We start from the raw sequence: 12,499 nt of genomic DNA, 5'->3' as shown, positions 1-12,499 counted from the left end.
AGAAGACGATGACGCGGGAGTTGCTACTATAAAATCCCAGTGAATGAATGAAGTCACCCAAACGTATTTTTTGCTGAAACTATAATAGAGTTCGATACATCATACAGGCCAGGATTATTACTATGAATCCCTTTATATGATAAACTATAACTCACTTTGAATTCATATTTACGAAATAATGGTTTGTAAAGCGGTGTGTATATCAACGTCAGTTAAATTTGTGATAGTCGTAACTTCGTCGTAGGCGATAATTATTTTGATATCGTTTTATATATTTTTCAAATAAGTATTTATCATTATATGTATTAATCAAGGCAAAATTAATATTTTAAATGATCATATAAAATCATATAATCAAATATTATATACACTTTTTATAATGCTTGAAATGTCGAATTTTGTATAATGGTAAATAAATTAAAATAATAAGGAAAAATACATTTAAAGTTGTTGATAAATACAACGAAAAAAAATAAATTAAAACTCTATGGTCTAGATGTCTCGAATAAAATCGCTAGCGAGAGTTAGTTCACAATGAAAGTCATCCAACATTTCGGTCTGATAGATATTCTCAACAGAAATATTCAGCTGCCGTTAACAAAAGGTTGTTTCCAATGGTCAACTATTGTTCGACACCGAGGATGTACAATAGACGACATCACGGATCACCCATCCCTAAACAACAATACAGCTTCGGTTTTGTAATAAGTTTTTGAGCGGATCATAGCATTTGGGCAATAAAAGTATTTGAACAGGCCGTAAAGATGATATTGAGATTTTTTATCAGAGTATCGCTCGCTCCGTGACCATTGATTTATCAAATAAATTTATCCTCAGTACAGATACACACACTACTATCATCTATATTAATACTTTAATCAAAGACAACTTGAAAGCTTGAAGGACAGTGTACAGTGAAATATGTAAGTACAATGAAAATATCTCAAGTATGTTAATAATAAATACGGAAACATAGCAATCTGCTTCATAAAATTATAGTTAGAATTGTAGAATTTGTAAGTTTAGTGATGGCTGGTACCAAAAAAGGACCAAAGAGCTTTAAAAGAACTGGCTTGTAATTTATATGTTTTTCATTTTCGGGAGGCAGACCATATCTTTAGTGCTTGATGATCACAATCGCCCAAAGATACTGGATCTGTTATAGGAACTACCTTTGATGCACCCGTAATGGACCTTTGAATTTTTATTTAACGAACTATGTATAATTAAATTTATATAAAATAATTACACCTATTTCTTTCACGCAAAACATCGATCAACAACAATACCAAAAACACCAAACATTAAAATATTACCTAAGTTTTCCAACATCCACTGAACCGTGTATTTTCTTTAAAACAACCTTGCCAATGAGTTTTTATAAGATGCAGTGTTAAATCCACGTTAACAAAATACGTCTTAAACCGTTTTTGCCTATTTGTCGCCTTTTCGGAAAGTTGTAAATCGTCGATGCGTGTGACGTTTTTGTTGAATGTGACATTCTCTATATCGTGTGGGCCGATACCGTTTTATTTTGACAAACGGACCAGAACACTCTTTGTTATATTTAAAGCAATATATCAGCTGTATCGTATAACTAAGAAAAAACGATGAATCGACTTCTAGATTTAAAGCGACATAATAGAAATTGCTTCATAATTTTCTGAACTCACATTGACTTTGACTCACATAGCATTCATTTTTATATTTATTTAAAACATTTTTAAAGCCTGTTAATGTCTTACTTTTAGTGGAAATAGTTTGAGAATCAGTCCAACATTTGGCAGAATTCCATCACACACGATATGAATAAATGAAAATAATGTCTATTAAACTTCAGCAGCTTGAACATATTGAAACTAAGTTATCTTGGCCTTTATTAAGCATACTATTATTTTTTCTGTCCTTTTTTATTTTTAGCTTTTCAACATAGGCGAATGGGCACACTGATGATAAATTGGCAATACTGCCTAACAATATTTGCGTCTAATGAAATTTTAACAATTATTAATATCGCCAATGCACCACTAACTTTGGAAATAAGGATGCTACCCCCTAAGTCCCTCCTACCAAAAAAAAAATCGAAATTTCACCAACCAAACAGCAAAAGCAAGTATTGCTGCTTTATGGTGAAATATAAGATAAAAGTCTTGCTCTCACCAGATAATCTTGCACCTAACACCGTGTAAATATTGTACAATTGTAAATCTAATATTTTCAATTAAACTGTTCCAAAGTATTTCCATATAAACGTTACATTAATCTAAACAATTAAGAGAATCGTTTCCAGTAATAACACGATAGGTGAAGATTTATCACGTCATCAATAGAATTTCAATGCGCAAGACCACCCGCTTACTTACTAACGATGTCGTTAAAGACAATACTGGTGGCACAATGCAAGAATAACGACCTTCGTAGCCCGTCTGCCATTGATACTGGTACTGGCTAAACAGCCAAAAACAAAAGACGAATATAAATCACAAGCCCCACGCGTCCCGATGCAAATACAAAATTCTGTCACTCTAAAAATTATGCATACAATTATGAACCTTATTCCTATAACATACAATATCAGACAGTAAAACTTTGTAAGTCACGTCTGGCGTAAACAATAGACTGGACAGCGAGTTAACTTTACAACCAATATAACATAATCATTGACCTATTGTTAGAGAAACACTTCTCAAAAATGCATTATGGGTGTTAAATAACCGTACTTTAGTCGGACTGGACTTTGTGGAGAACGAACGACAAAATATTTCCACCGCAACGTGTGGCGAATTGATTATTCAAAAGCATGGGTGCCGTTTATTCAAAGTATTTTTTGCAAACGTTATTTAACACAAAGGTTTACTTTGTTCTAAAATTACTTGACTTAAAAATTCATTGTGTTTTACACTAAGGTACAATTACAGGTATGCAGACAAATTATTACCCAAAGGAAACTTGTTATTGAAGAAGTTTAACGCTAAATGTATCGATGTATATACCTTGCCATAATAATTTTGTATTCATTTAATTTTAATTAATTCAAGAAAAAGTCTGAAACTATTGAAGAAAAAGCAAAAGATTTTGTTTCAGAAAATCTGGAAATCTGTTTTTGCAATTCTTCTGATGTAGTTGAATTTAACAAGACATTTACAGAATTTATTTAGTTTTTTCAGAACACTTCTTTATTAATAATATTCGATAAATTACTTATTTTTTGTTTATTACTAAAAAAAATCAATACAAATTTTGGATGAAAGCCAAAGAAACAAATCCAAAATACAAGCGACGGTAAAATTGACCTCAACTTTATCCAAATCCTATCTGCTAGGGAACAGACAGGGAAAGTTGTACACCCTCTGGACAATTTACTGAGCTCTAATCTAATTGCCGCTTTCACGTGTAGTTGTCGCCTTGACCTTCCTAAATGCATTTTGTCTGTTAGCAATTATCACTATTAACGCCGTCACAACAGTTTTTACTTCGCGATACAATGCAATAAAAATTTAAGATAGGTAAAATCAAAGAATCTTATTCTAAATTTTATTTATTCAAGTTGGTTTATAAAAGCACTTTTGAACTGTCATGTCGGTGTTCAATTATTTTTTAAGTAACCATTTCGGGAAGTGGATTCAATAGAAAAGAACCGGTAATAAACTCAGTAGTTTCTATTTTGCAGGATTAATTGGATATAACAATACGTAACTATAAATGGCATAGGTACATAAAATGGTATTTCTGCGAAATCAATTCACTTTTTCACTGTTACCAAAAAAATTAGATATGGACATGAATGTATTTCTTAAAAAAGAAGGTTTATATACATACTCTATACATTCTCTTCGTTGTAAAGAGGTTGTCTTTACTATTCAAATGATCGGTGTAACAGTATATGTATGCATATAGCCATATATGTAGTATTAGCTTTAGCTATTCGTAGGTGCTAAGTATATTTTTAGTGTTATTATGTTATAATATTTAACATTTTGATATATTAAAAACTATATTTAAATGGCACAAACATAAAAGAATTAAGGTAGTTTGGGCTTCAACTATAAGTATTTTAGGTTAAAATAATCAACACATTTTAATACAGTTGTTAGTTATTCCAAGCTCGATGAGTAATTAGATTCTTTTCGTCACGACCCTCCTAATTCCGGAATTGTAGTAACCATTGCATGACGAACTAAATTAACACATACAGATCACCCCAACTTGTGTAGATTTTCATGTACGTCATAATATTAACGTTCAGAAAATTTCCAAAGAAATTATTTCATCGATACTTAATAAGCTTTTTTCAAAAATAATATTTAATACGAGTATATATTTTTAGTTTTTAATAGTACTAGCTGCCCGTTCCGGCTTCGCATGGGTGTATATAAGTAGTAGTAGTAGGTATATTTTTACCTTTTATTTACATATTTTGTAGCTTTTTTTGACGAACATGCAATGCACGAACAACAATTAACAATTGTCAGTCTATTTCAACTTATGTACAACCTTAAAAAATTATATACCTAAACCTTCCTTATGAATCCTTCTATCTATTGGTGAAATTTTCATGAAAATCCGTTCAGCAGTTCTGGAGTTTATCACGCATCGCGAACATACAGAAAGACAGACGCGACCGGAGTTTTTATTTTATAATATCTAGTGATCATAGATAATGTCTAACTTCCTATACCAAATACAATAGATATCAGAGAAAGATAACACTAAAGTTACACGGAATGGCTTTCATAAATTTTATGTAAAGGCATTCGAAATCGATTATTAAAGCAATTCAATTTCAGCTGAACATAGTTTTTGCTTAAACGCGACAGTCCGTGTAAAATTTATTTCCAAACCGTTTTATCCGGAGTCTATTTAAAATCTAATCGAAGGGGATTACGGGGCGTGGCTAAACAAACAGCTGTTAATAGTTCCCGAATCTGACGACAAGGTATCGTGTGCAAACGTGAGAGTAATAGTTGCTACGTAATCTGCAAAGTATAGGAAATTTTGATATCGCGTGCGGCCTCGACAGACACGGACACGCGATCATTCCTTACCGAGGAGAAGGAAAACCGGGGCTGATAATTTACTGGCACGCTTCCCTAATAGACTTCAGCGTGGAAACCGACCTGTGGTAGATCTATATAATGTACTTATGATGTGGTTCTTTTGGCAAACCGTCTAAAACTTAGTCGTTGTTTTAAAACCTAAACCGAATTGCATGCTACCATTTCAATGATGAAATGAATTAATTAACCAGTCGTAAGAGAAAATTAAAGTGAAAAAATATACAAACTCGTTCTGTAAATCATTTATAGACGTGTCAATGTATATTTGCTGGTTTTTGTTAACCTTACAATTATATGGTTCAGAATGTAAAATCAAATAAACATACGGTATGTACAGTACGGTTTTATCGTACATGGGTACCATCAAAGAGTTTCTTAAATTTATAATCGATACAACTTGATATCGCCTCAGCCTTTAGTACAAAGTAATATCAATTTTGATTTAATCATTTCGAATATTATAATTATCATTAAATATTTGCTATAAGATACTTATCAATCAACCAGAATATATTATATTAAGTGAAGGTAGGTAGGTACTGATTCGGAATGTAGATTTTAGGCATGAAACTCAGTAATTACTCTTTTTAAACATCACGAAATAATAATAATTACTGAAACATTTTGTTATCACGAGATGGTCCTGTGGTTAGGACGTGTGCATCTTAACCGATGATTGCGGGTTCAAACTCAGGCAAGCACCACTTATATATGTGCTTAATTTGTGTTTATAATTCATCTCGTGCTCGGCGGTGAAGGAAAACATCGTGGGGAAACCTGCATGTGTATAATTTTATTGAAATTCTGCCACATTAACATTCCACAAACCCGCATTGGAACAGCGTGGTGGAATATGTTCCAAGCCATTAGCCCTACAGTGGGAAATTTACAGGCTATTACTTTACTTTTACTTTATAATTATCATTAAATATTTGCTATAAGACACTAATCAATCAACCAGAATATACTCATTCAAGTAGGCTTTAACGAGTACCTACTTATGAATGATCATTTTACAAACTATTATTTATTATTAAATTTTAGACATGAAATTCAGTAGTTACTCTTTTTCAACATTACGAAATAATAATAATTACTGAAACATTTTTATCACGAAGCAGGTATCTACACATCTCATACTTTATAGCATTTTGAATACATAAAATAGCCAATTGAATTAAATAGCCAGTATAATATCAAACTAAGCTTAAAATAAATTTCTCTAAGAATTCTCTCTAGTTTCAAAAGTTATGTTAATATTTAGGTTAATGCCTTATAGTAGCAACTTTAATGAGCCTATTACTTGTTAGCTTTTGAAAAAACGCTACTTGTTACAAGCAGCCAGCATATGATGAATTTTTGCATACCAAGTCGTTGTATATATTACATGAAAACTATAACTTTGCTTAGTAATGGAACGTCGTAAGAACCTTCAAGTAATGAATTTCAATTCTATTTATCATATGTATATTTATCAAAGCGCATTTAAGTTATCGTGCTGGAATAAGCTCTATATCGTTTTTGCCCAGCAACGGGTTGTTCTTTTAAATATAATGGTATGCTTATTCTAATTAATACTCTAACCATAACTATGGTTATCAAAATACCTTTTTTTGGGATTTTAAATAGTTTAATTTTTTATCATCATTATCTAACGAACCGATTTATTGATTTTGCTTTTACATAAATAATTAGTAATTAGTTATTGAATTACACTTTCAAAATTTTATGTTCATTATTCGTTAGTATTTTTATATGAGGAGATACTTAACGAATAGTAAAAGTAAAATCACACAACTCGTCAGCGACATTTTCGTTTTCTTACCTGAGTTTTGCTTACCATTATAATTGTATATTTACAGTACATTTTTATGCATGCATTTCAATTACATCATTCAAATATACTCTATAAAATTGACTCGTTTACATTTTCTCGTTCTAACTTAGAATACTCATCGCATTGCAAGCGAACCTCGAGATCACACATTAATAAAACTACAATTTTTTTAACATAACGTTTCCAGCTAAATAATGTTGATGTTTTCTTAAACATAGCCAATTTAGTAAAAGACTTGCCGTCGTGAAAGAGCCCATGCCATAATATTTTCCTTTTACTAATAATGCTTACTTTTGATGAAATGTATCAAATATTTTTTACTCAAAAATGAATTATAATGTTCGGGTATAGAGTGGATTTTTGTTTAGCAGCACTCAGAACTCGCGGGAGCGTTTCAACTTGAGTACGTCCATTTCTTTCGCCGCCCATAATAATGTTTGGCGATTTATCAAATCGCAATTTCGTAATAGATACACCCGCTTGATGTGACATCAGATAAAGGTATATAAATCGTTCAGATTGTTTCGCCGGAATCGAAGCCGGTTTCCGATTATTGTACAATACGAACGATGCATATTTGTACGATAGGGTTTGACAAATCATTTCAGATATTGATAGCAATAAACAATAGTGTTTAATTAACTTGTTGATATATTAAATCATTAATTAAAGAATATTTTTTGTGAAACAATAATAGATACACGATTAATAAAATTATGAAGTCTTGACTACATTTAAATATAATTATGAAAAAATTTTGATTGACAACATTTAATATAATAAATATACATATTTTGAAAAACATGTTTCACAATATATTTTCCAAAAATATTACGAATAATATATAAATTATTTCATGATGATAAAATTTAAGATTTTTTTAAATTATTTCTTACCTAATAATCTTGTGAAGGAAAACCTTCGACAAAAGTGGTTTAAGTACGTATCTGAGTACTCGTACTTTGTAGCTTCTATTTTGTAGAGGATTACTAGCTTTTCTTATTAATGAGAGATTTTTCTATTAATATTAGGATAAAATATGAAATTTCTATTAAAAATGTGTTAAACTATATGTTATTAAAAAGAAAGGCGTTGAAAAAGTTGTTCACACTATATGTTACTTTCAATATATCGCAAACAAATAAACGACACTGAAAAATAAATTAAATTAAATTAAAATGACAAAGAAAAATTAACAATCCTATACGAATTTAAAACAATAAAAGAGTTTAAATAAAAGAAAGAATGAGGAAGAAACAGAAAGGTTGCCTGCACAGTCATATCGCTTTTTTCTTAAGTGGCGATTTCTACCAGGTTATTCTAATATAAGCCGCCTAAATGAACTCCATACAAAATAAAATCATCTCATTTACAAACATTAATGGTATGGATTAAATGTTTTATTTCTGGTTATCATAACGGAAGTAATCCGTTTAAACCTACCTTTGTGCATTGAAAATAAATACAGATTGTACATTTTTTATTCTGTTCGTTATAAAAGTTCGTACACATATTTTTTTGTAAGTGTTGCCATCAAAATAATTTTTGTTGTTTTTTTTTAATCCTATTAGATAGTGTAAGGCCCGTATGTTTTATTTGTAATAGCTTTTGTTGTAGTCTTTTGTAACATTTGTTGCTATGTGTTTTATCACAGGTTCTTTGTAACATTTAACAAACATAACTTTGCCTTAGATTATTGGGAATATCACCTTAATTCAAGCGAATAAGGTTCAAAATTAAAAAACGAGCTATCTATACCGGCAATAAAAGTTTGTTATTCACGTATAGATCACGGGTAAATCTTTATATTACAATAGTTTTAAATGACTCTATTTCTGACATCTTTGTTGTGTATTGTCGTGTGTCCAGAACGCGTTGGAGTAATTTATGTCAGTTTTTTTTTTTGTATTTCCCGTGTTTTCTGTTTGGACAAGTGATAGTATTACATTTGAAAAAAATGTCCATTATCATTATACCCGTCTTGTATGAAAATGTTGTACAATTTATATATTAAAAGGCAACATTGAATTATTATTATATGAAAAAAGCACTGGGTTAGCCTTTTTTTACTTTTTGAAGATAAGGCTTGGAGTTTATTCCGCCACGCTGTTCCATTGCGTGGTTGGTATCTACATATTTTCAACCGACACTACAATTACAACAACAACAGCCTGTAAATTCCCACTGCTGGGCTAAAGGCCTCCTCTCCCTTTGAGGAGAAGGTTTGGAACATAATCCACCACGCTGTTCCAATGCGGATTGGTGGAATACACATGTGGCAGAATTTCTATGAAATTTGTCACATGCAGGTTTCCTCACGATGTTTTCCGTCACCGCTGAGCACGAGATGAATTATAAAGACAAATTAAGCACATGAATCAGCGTTGCTTGCCCTGGTTTGAACCCGCAATCATCGGTTAAGATGCACGCGTTCTAACCACTGGGCCATCTCGACTCACCTACTACTCACTACCATTACACATTTGTAAATTTATGACTGATGCAGGTTTGCTAACAATATTTTCCTTCACCGGGTAGCATGCGATGAATGAAAAAAGAATGACGGTTCTGGGTTTGTTCAAGATGGTCAAGATTACCATCTCAGCTCCAATATTATGAAATAATATATCTTTTCTATATTATTTTATTTTCTAAGTTTCAAAGCTACTAGTTAGCTGTAAGTTATATTTTTATTAGTAAAGTTTTTAAGTTTGGTAGCTAACTCTTATGTCATAATTTTCCATCCCAAAAATATTAAAAGCCGAAGCAATATATTTTTCTCAGTAGTTATAAAAACTTTAAAAAGTATCTCACCTTATAAATCCCGCAATTATATCAAACAAGTCCAATCACTGAGTCATTGACACAATACACGGCACTGCAAAAAAACTTGGACAAAAATCATCCGTAATTTCCGAGAACGTACGTAACGTGGGCGGAAAGTGTAACTACCGCCCAAACGCGTGCACCCTCCCCGACAGCTGGTACCTTACTGAGGGGTCTAGGGGAGGGCAGAACCTCCAGAGCCTCCCGATAACAGACGCGCGCATCTCATACCTTAAGCACTATATACATGCGTAAGGACCCAGCAATATCGAAGCCAGGTAAGAAATGTTACACATTGCTACGCCGTTACCCCCAATGTCATATTACATGGAAAAGCGGTTAATAGAAAATCGTACGTGAAATAAGATTTTTCGGATTTATGTATTCAAGAAAATCCGACCGGATTCAATTTGATATCAAATATATTTATTACATGTTCCGTTTGGAACACTTGTTCGGTTATCATTGTGTACATAAATAAGGATACATTTTAAAAATAAAATAAAATTAAAAGTATCTTATTCAAATGCACTTTACACCAATTTTGAATTTTCTTTTAAATCTACCGTCCTTCTAGATAGCAACTTTCAGCGAGAAGAAACGGTAAGAAAATCTTATACCTAGTTGCTCTTTCAACTTAAACCCACAAACATAAAAGTCCGTATACTTTCGTGAAATTAAATTTGATGATTATATTTTTATTTCCTGGAATGGCAGAAATAAATAAACAACTTGCTACACTTATAACCGACAATCATGACGGTACGATAACGAGAACATTTCTCTTACTTTTCCAAGTACTAACGAACCTTGATAGTTAAAGAAAGCATTTTCAGGAAATTTTAATATATCAATATCACACAATACTTGTATTTACAAGTATTTATATATAGTTTTTGTAGTGAAACTACCATAAGGATACCAAGGATACCAATGTATTTAATTTTAAGTTTATATTTCATCTCGTGCTCGGCGTTGAAGGAACACATCGTGAGGAAACCTGCATGTGTCTAAATTTACAGGTTGTTACTGTAGTAATGTAATAATTTGTTAACTAGTCAATAATAAATTATTAAGCTCTTTGCACATATTAGGGTGCGTTGTTTCGCCCTATTTCATATTTCAAAACAAACCAAAAAAGTTATTTACAATCAAATTAATATACCCTTTCTATAAACGATGATACACCTACTAAATAAAGTTAATGCAACTGCCTCCATTATCTGCCCTGGAAGTAAATACCATCTCAGCGTCACACGTCTATTTCCCAGCTAATATATTATCTGTAAGGAAAAATTACCAACAATAAAAACTGGAGGCTCTCGCAAAATTAACGATGTATGAGTTGACAGCGCAGACGAGGCTTATCTCCATGTTTTTAATGGGAAAGAAAGTTACAACGGTTTCCCTTTTTACGGGAGAGCATTAACTGTGTTTTCTTTTAATGAAACGTTCTGTACAGTTTATTTTTTTTTTTTTGTTCTTTGTTATACTTTTATGTAATGTTCTACGCTTGATATACTCGCTGAATGCGAACATATAATTAGTTATGCTTGTTTTGTTTGACGTGAATACTCATATTTAATGTATAATGTTTTAATATCGTATAATGAATTATTTTGTAGTCAGTTGTTGTTATTACATTTTCTTCTTATTATTTTTTTTATTCATTTACTTTTGGCATCTACAATAGGCTTAAATATATATAAGTAAATTATTAATTTACTACAGTTTTATGTATTGTCGTGGTTCGGTCACATTTTAGAAGTCACTTCTCACCTTCGTGAAATATTAAATATCAATTTTCGAAGCTACATTAATTGTATGTGTGTATTAAAAACTATTATAAAAAAAGATTAGTTTTTCTTACTAGTACACATTTATATTTTCTGTTAAAATACTGACTACGATCTGTCATATTCATAAATGTATCCTAATATTCATTATTTTCAACCGACTTCCAAAAGGAGGAGGTTATCAATTCGTCTGTATTTTTTTTTTTTTTTTTTTTTTTTATGTTTGTTACCTCATAACTTTTCACTGGGTGGACCGATTTTGATAATTTTTTTTTTGTTTGAAAGGTAGTGCTTCCCGTGGGGTCCCATTTTTACAATAAAACCCTACTGTATATCTATCAAAAAACAATACGAGAATACTTTAACAAATATGTTTTTTACAAATTACCATTTTACACAATAATATACTGGATCAATCAAGGGGCTCGTATCGCTTCTTTCTTTTGATTGTTGGGGCAAGGGCACCGTGGCTGACACCGGCTCCAAATATACCAATAACTATAACTACATGATATAATCGTTAATCGACTTTTAAGTAGTCTAATTTTCATTTCATTTAACTTAGGAAGACTCTAAAAAATATGTTGAATACGCAATTATTTTTATTACTTTTTCGTGCATATTCATTTGTTTTAAAATAGTGTTTTGTTTGAAGTCGGTTTTTCTTTTTGTTAAAATTTTATTTATTAGCCCTCTGATCCGTTATTAAGAAACCAATTGTAGCATTGGTAATGACGGCTCGTGGACAGTTATAGCATTCATTAGCAAGATAGATTGTTTATTGATTGTCATAATAAGGCAATGCGAATTGTTGTAGCCTACGTCGCATATTATCATCTGCCAATTCAATACACGATTCATTCTATACTAACTTTCCTGCTAGTTCTTACAAAATAGCGTTATTAGGTTATTTACTATGGTTGTGAAGTTAGGCTTTATTGCATGCGTTTTGAATGTCTGTTTGGTTGAAATTCATAAACAAT

At 31.4% G+C, this 12,499-nt stretch overlaps 1 protein-coding gene across 1 annotated transcript in view; it reads right to left on the bottom strand.

The window, feature by feature from the left end:
• The window catches only part of LOC124544464 (roundabout homolog 2-like), a 60,187-nt gene extending 50,322 nt beyond the window's left edge, over nucleotides 1-9,865 (bottom strand). The window contains exon 1 of the mRNA XM_047123030.1: nucleotides 9,709-9,865. The gene's annotated coding sequence lies outside the window, so the exon portion shown is untranslated. The remainder of the gene's footprint in view (nucleotides 1-9,708) is intronic.
• Nucleotides 9,866-12,499: the final 2,634 nt, after the last annotated feature.

Source organism: Vanessa cardui, chromosome 4 (genome assembly GCF_905220365.1).
Source record: "Vanessa cardui chromosome 4, ilVanCard2.1, whole genome shotgun sequence".
In the NCBI taxonomy this organism is placed as follows: domain Eukaryota; kingdom Metazoa; phylum Arthropoda; class Insecta; order Lepidoptera; family Nymphalidae; genus Vanessa; species Vanessa cardui.
Note: the sequence above shows the minus strand (reverse complement) of the source record. Positions and strands in the feature narration are given on the sequence as shown.